Source organism: Penaeus vannamei, chromosome 6 (genome assembly GCF_042767895.1).
Source record: "Penaeus vannamei isolate JL-2024 chromosome 6, ASM4276789v1, whole genome shotgun sequence".
Taxonomy (NCBI): Eukaryota; Metazoa; Arthropoda; class Malacostraca; order Decapoda; family Penaeidae; genus Penaeus; species Penaeus vannamei.
In genome coordinates this window covers 30,568,584-30,576,083 of record NC_091554.1, presented here as the reverse complement: position 1 = coordinate 30,576,083, position 7,500 = coordinate 30,568,584, and the positions used below count along the sequence as shown (strand labels likewise).

At 39.2% G+C, this 7,500-nt stretch overlaps 1 protein-coding gene across 4 annotated transcripts in view; it reads left to right on the top strand.

Annotated features, from left to right (window-relative positions):
* Positions 1 to 3,758: 3,758 nt before the first annotated feature.
* Positions 3,759 to 7,500, top strand: part of S1P (membrane-bound transcription factor site-1 protease) — a 51,618-nt gene continuing 47,876 nt past the window's right edge. For 2 of the 4 annotated variants that reach the window (XR_011398622.1, XM_027363270.2), the window contains exon 1: positions 3,759 to 3,882. The gene's annotated coding sequence lies outside the window, so the exon portion shown is untranslated. Of the gene's footprint in view, positions 3,896 to 7,500 lie in introns of all 4 variants that reach the window. The other 2 variants (XM_027363272.2, XM_027363271.2) reach the window with 2 other exon arrangements.

The window sequence follows — 7,500 nt, the reverse complement described above, 5'->3', positions numbered from 1 at the left end:
ATAATCATCATGCCAGTAGTATCGTTACTATCGCCAAATTGTCTGGGGATTATTAATATTGTTACAACTGACAATAAATTAAAATTCCTAAATACGGATACTTAGGAAATTAATTGGAATATCTTCTTTAGTCCGATTTCGTAGAATTATTATTATTTTTTTTTGTAAGTACTAAAAGATTTCAAATGGATATTCCATGCTTATATTACCTTTTTCTCGAAATAATGACATAATACCAGTTTCAGTACAGTTATTTATTTAAAAGAAAACAAACTTGGAGCTAACTTGTTGAGACATATGCATCTAACTGTAAATTTGTGAATTTGAAGGCTAAGAAATCTGATTCATATGTATACAGAAAGACATACGCAAAGAAAGATATCTTCTAAATATAAGGATAATCCTCACACAGAAGCTTTTGCACATCATGCATACATGAAGTATAATGAGTGTACGTATAACCATTGGCCTACAAGGATTTCGATACGCCATCGTATTTATATATTCAAGTATGTTCATCAGTAGACTCTCATCAGGACACAAACGCAGCATAATAAACAAACGCACCAACAAACAAATAAACACAAACTTCTGCGCACCATCTGGCTGCTACAGATCATGACTGGCGCAGAGCGTGGTAACCACCAGGAAAAAAAGCTGAGCAATCTGCAATGGGTTTGGACTGCAGCCGTAACCAATCAGGTGCTGCGCTCTGCTGAGGCGGCGAGGCGGCGACCATCGCGAACTGACCTTCACGACTGCTGAGTCTTCGGTTGCCGCTTGGTTACAGATGCTTTCGTTGCCATTATTGCTTGATTGCTTCCTCGTCACCAACTGCACTGATACAAGCACATGTGTTGTGCAGTGACACGGAACTAGAATGCCGAGCTTCGTGCTTTCGACCCACCTGGCGCCACGATGCCTCGAGCTCTACAATAACCTTTGCTTGATCTCCGCCTTCCGAACTTCGCTATATCTTATACTGCTTCATTCAGAGGTTCTCTATCCATATTCCTCCTAAATGAGCAAATAAGGTTGCACGTCAAAGAATTACCATTACTTCCATTTAGTAATCTCACAGAAAACGGAAGAGAAGGCGGAATGAACATGATAAGATTTAGAAATTCCATCGCATCCTTCCTCTAACGTCATGATTTTGCAAACGCTCCATCACAACCGTAATGCTATTAACTGCTGGTTGGATAATTGATAAGCAGCGTACACACAAGCCCCGATATCCTAACGACAGCCCAGTCGACAGGCGTGACAGCGTTAGGTAACGCTATTTTCTTGGTGCTCAGGCGAGGCATAATCCGGAGCGGACACGCAGATGACATTCTCGACTTGGATTATCACTGAGCCGTTCAGGTTAATATCTCGCGTTGTCATGCAGGAGTTTCCTAATTCGCCTTTTGACCACTCGATAACGATGCCACTACTCCAATTCCATCCGTGAGAGATTATTTAGTTTCACCAATATAAAGATACAGATTCAGCGGGCCCGAGCGCCCTGTTGCTTGGAGAAAGAGTTCTGAAAAGCCATCTGTAGGTAATTCATTAATCCCATGCTTAAACTGTGCAATGCAACTGAACAAAATAGAGCCGAATATTGCTGTATGAATACACTTTTTTACTAGCCTTTATATGTGGAAATAAGCTTTCAAACATATATGGTGCACCAGAACATTAAAAAAAGCTTTTTCCTAATTGGCTAACTGACATTACCGGGTATATAAGTAGTTAAAACACAAAATGTCTGATATATTACTACTACTCAATCTGTGTTGTTTATAGCTCATTTTCGTATGGTCTCATCACACATACAAATCAAGAGGTTTTAAAATATATACATTCAGTAAATTATTTCACTGTCACACTATGTACACGCCACGCCTCCTATGACTAATGGTGCTAATGGTGACGACGATAGAGTAAACACGATGAGATTTGTGAGAAAAAAAGAGCAATATGTCACGCGGCCGCCAGAAAAGTCACGCGCTGCAATAGGCGGATGAATTCTTGCAAATACGATATTTATGGTTAAGAAAATGAGAGAGAGAGAGAGAGAGAGAGAGAGAGAGAGAGAGAGAGAGAGAGAGAGAGAGAGAGAGAGAGAGAGAGAGATGAGTGAGTAAATGAGAGATAGGTAGATAGAGAACAAGTGAGTGAGTAAATGAGAGAGAGAGAGAGAGAGAGAGAGAGAGAGAGAGAGAGAGAGAGAGAGAGAGAGAGAGAGAGAGAGAGAGAGAGAGAGAGAGAGAGAGAGAGGGAGGGAGGGAGGGGGGAGGGGGAGGGAGAGGGAGAGGGAGAGGGAGAGGGAGAGGAGAGAGAGAGAGAGAGAGAGAGAGAGAGAGAGAGTGAGAAAGAGAGAGAGAGAGAGAGAGAGAGAGAGAGAGAGAGAGAGAGAGAGAGAGAGAGAGAGAGAGAGAGAGAGAGAGAGAGAGAGAGAGAGGGAGGGAGAGGGAGAGGGAGAGGGAGAGGGAGAGGGAGAGAGAGAGAGAGAGAGAGAGAGAGAGAGAGAGAGAGAGAGAGAGAGAGAGAGAGAGAGAGAGAGAGAGAGAGAGAGAGAATGAGAATGTCAAGCGTTTCCCACAATTGCACGTTCACTATTCTCACCAAATCACGGTCTCCTTGCATGTATCTGTGTAACTGTTAACGTCTGCCCAAAATTACCTGCAGGGATTAACAGTTAATCGATGACAATAATCACGTAAAAATGAAATAGAATATTATTGTGTGATCTAATGGGAAATGTTTTAAGAAACAGGATAAGGATATCAGTTTCAATTCAGTTATCATTTCAAGATGGATTATCACCTCAAACACAATAAGTTGAATAAGTCAAACATCGGAAGAGCAACAGACAAGTGCATTCCGAGATCCATTTATGACTTACATATTATTGAATTATTATAATATTTCATAATCATTTCGTGGCAGAAGCCCCACGCCCCATTACTTAGATGCTTTTAGGAAAGTCCCTTTATAAGAATTAACATTTCAAAAGGAGGAACAACGCATTAAAACGAATAAATTCCATAAATACCATAAAAAAGAACATCGTCCAAACCATGTGGAGAGTAGCAGCAGTTGCAAAAGAGCATGATTGCAATTTCCACTCAGTTCCACAGAGAGAACACGGTTTCTGCGCCAGGTTATCGGCCATCACCGTGACAAGATCCCGTTACGAAAATGACTCCTCTGTTATAGGCATCTGCGTTTAGGAAAGCAGAAACTCGTGGTTATTTTTTTTTTTACGTCGAAAAGAAAACTGTTCTTTAATATCTGGATATTGTTTATATACATTATAGTCTTATAAGCTGCTTTTAACTTATAGTATTGCCAAGAAATGGGAATAAAAACTAATTATTCAATCAATATATATTCCTATTTTCCACCTTTACACAACAAGTATTAAGTGTTTATGAAACCGTAAACTCGTTCTTTAGAATCCTAATAAACGAAAGAGAAAAGTGGAATAACTATTTTTATATTCTTAATTCGCTCAGTGAATACGGCAAAAATAGAGTTTTTAAAGTCACGCCTGATGATTCCGAGTTTGTTGACACCAAAATCTCCATTTTCTTTCATGCACTCAACGTATAAGGTGTTGAAATCTAAGACGAACTATAAATTCAGATCTCTTATATTTAAGAAAGAATCAGAAGGGAGGACAATATAAAGGTTTGAATCGTATAAAGCGATAGTATTATTTTTATTTTTGATGCACAAATAGGAATAACTTAGATTGTTTCCGACGTTTATATGCAAAACATGAAACATCTGTGCGGATGAAGCAACATCTCATCTACGACTATTTCCACTATTACTACTATTTCACGGCTCTTGGGATGGCTGAGAAGCTGGCAACGGTCTTCACGTGTAAGTGTGTATGGTATGTGCTAGTTTTCGTAGTTAATAGATGAGAAATAGCTAGGATAAAGGAGGATTTTGAAGAGGAAGAGACTGATCTGAAGTGATGACCACTGGCCACTTCAACATCGACTGTGAAGGAATATGTTAGATTATCTTTTATCTTGTGTTGGCTATTCCCATGTCGCTGTTTATGATTATCTGACGTATATTAGGTAATTGTGAACGCTTTGTGTTATTTGTGAAAAAGCACCATGCGCAGTGATTATCAAATCTCGACCGATGGAAATGTTATTCCTTCGTTTTTATATCAAACCAGAAGGATTCAAGGATACAAACGATTATTAGCAACAGTATGAATGCTTCCCCCTGAAGAAAAAAAAAGAATTTAGTTCATTATTGGATTGCAATGGCATACATTACAGAGTAAAGGTCAGCAGAAATAATGTCTAAAGGCACAGTGAGATCAAAGAAAGGGATAGACATACTGGTAGTCACCAAGTGAGTGGCCCCCTTTTCTGTCAGATATATGGTAAATGTCAAAGGTTACTTTCCGAATACTATAGCACAATTGATCACAAAGATTTTGGTATTAAGGGATTCCTTTCACTTTCTACTATCCAAATATATCAAAATTATTCTGTGGAACCCCCCCCCCCCATTAGTGAAAATCTTGGTCATGATATTCACAGAATGTCTCTATTTTGATGGTGGATAAAATAGTATATACAGAATCAGTTATTATATTGGCAAACCTCCTGAGGGTCTGCTGCCCCCAAACCAGACTTAGTGGAAGACAAAAAATCTTCCACATATTCATTGCAGGAGAGTATATGACAGATGTGTGACTGCCTGATGCTGAGTCTGTCTGATGCTCTATCTTGCTGTATATACATGAAGGATTCTTTGTTTTACTGGGCAGGGGTTGAAGGGCAGCAGTTCCTCATGAGGGGGTCATATGCAATTTCTCTGGTACTGTTCATGTCCTCCCCTCCTGTCTTGGCCAAGAATGTAGGGGTTTAGGGGGGTTGAGCATAATTTTTACATATATTGTCTTCACCTTATTATGTACGGCAAGATAAAGCTGAAACTTGGGTGCACTGAGTGGACGTGGGCTGTGAACAGTGCTTTCTGTAAACTTTTTTCCATTATTTATGGTATTACTGTTGATATCTGCAGATTATTTCCTGTACTGATGACTCCAATTTTTTTCCTCTTCAAGAATATCATCCTTAATTTACTCTAACTTACTGTCGTAACATAAAGATCAACTGCAAGAGGTTTAGGTTTACAATAGGACTGCACCGACTAGGAGAAAATTGAAGGTCATAGCATTGTATGAGATGAAAAACTACATTCATTGCTATCAAAAATGATTTGCAGACTGCCGCGTGGAGTCTAAGTCCCCATGCACCTCCAGCGATGAAGACCAGCCCTCTTCGCATCACAGCGAACAACTTAGTTGCGTGGGAACCTAACATAAACTATTTTGGCGCATGTAGCTTGTGATGTCATGGCAAATTTCTTATAAGTGGACTGTAGTAAAATGTATTTCTGTATTCTAATTTATATGAAATTTTAACAAAATGTTCATTCCTTAAATGCACGATGTGATCGATTTTACCATATAGGTACCATAGTGTCATTAGAAATACATGGTACAGCCATACTTGCATATCGCTGCCCTCTCCCAACAAATTTGACAGTTCTGTTGTCATAGTTCCCATTGTTTGTTCCAAGGCAAAGGTTGTTTACAGTACTACTCGTGTTTCCAATTTTTTTTCCAACTTTGAAGTGAAATTGATCTCTCACTGAAATCATTACTGAAATCGTTACAATATCGGAGATAACACTAAACTCAGTGAAATGCAATAACCGTGTTCCAGTTGTAGAATTTTGTCAGCGGTTTCTCACATCCTAAGCACTGTCCCTCAACTTTAAGGTAATCTCATTTTGTATTTATAAATGTAGACAGTGGCAATCTAGAGGCACCAGTAGGGAAATCAGACAATCCTACGCCTAGGTTAGGAGGGTTTTTGGTTCATCTGGCGATCCTTCTGGTAGTTTGTGCTTATAAGATGTGGTTCATTTGCTCATTCGTTCGCTCAACACATGTCGAATCATCCGTGGCCGAATCTTGTCTCGGGTTTTTACATTTTCCACATTCTTTGTCGTTTGAAATACTATTCTTGGTTCTGATTTTCAATTTTCCTCATTCTTTTGCTTTTTAAAATGCATGGTATGAATGAAATCCTCCCTGCCCAACCCCCGATTTCCCACAGGATCCCTAAACATTGTTGGCAGGAGTCGGGGACTTCATCTTTGACGGTTGCGGTCCTATCCTTAACATTTACCCTGCAATTTTTTTTAAATGACATGGGCTGTTGCCACATAACTAAGTTGGTTCTTTTAACTAGAACAGACACATTGTAATTTGCCCAATAATGATGATTCAAAGTAATAATGTTACAGAATCAATAACACAATAAATCAGACATGCTAGTCAATGATACTGCACATTCAGTATCTTTCATGTGTAGGCTGTTTAAACTTTATGGCATGGACGTGCTGAGCTAGGGTAAATTGAAGATGATATTCTTGAAGAGGATAAAAAGTTGCAATTGTTTATACAATAAGGAAACTGTAGACACAAACAGCAATACTGCAGAAATAGGAAAAAAATGCAAAAAGCACTGCTCACAGCCTAAATCCACTTGGTACTCCTGAGTTTCGGCTTTATCTTGCCATGCATACCGAGGTGAAGACAATGTTTCCTGGGGGGGTGTTGGGGGTGAAGAGTTCCCCATTAACCCTCCCCATGGGCAGTGGCACACTTATTCACAGCATCTTGTATTGTTTGAACAGTTTTTGTGAAGTGAGGCTGGGGACTTCCTCTCTTGCTAGAGTGTCAGTATTGTACAGATTAGGTGATATATGCTTCCCAGCACCCTATGCATTGATATTAAGATTGGGAGAAGTATGTTCAGGAATTGCAGAGGAAGTAGATTTTTATTTGTATATTTTTTCTCCAATCCCCTACAATTTTAGGGAAAGTAAACAGGGAATTGGAATTTTTAGGGGGAAGGCCCATAAGCAAGTACTAGCCAACAATCTTGGGACTTATAATAAAGAAAAAATGAGGGCACTCATACATTGTACTTTTGATAAGCACTGAATTTCTTGCCATGACTGAATTTGTCAGTTATTAAAGATTCTGTGGTCTAAAGTACTATACTAACAGCATTACTGCAACAAGTGAACTATTTTGCATATTACTTTGTGCCCATGAAATTTTTCATTTTATAATTATCAATGCCTGGTGGGCAGGAATTGGGAATAGTGTTCTTCCTGGAGCTGGCATTCTTCCAGTCATAGCTTACAGATAGTACATTTCAAACATGTTCACTGAGAGGGTAAATACAAAAACCCCTTCGAAATTGCCTCTTAGTCTACTCACCCTCTATGAACATTGTTCACTCATGCCAAGACATTCCTGTCATCCCAGCCTTCAGCCAGATATTTCCGTGACAATATGTTCCCATCACCTGTCCCTCAAGCCAATTTTTACATGATGTGATGGTCACTTTTGGATTCTAGGGACTAATGATAATATCCTTTTTAAATGTT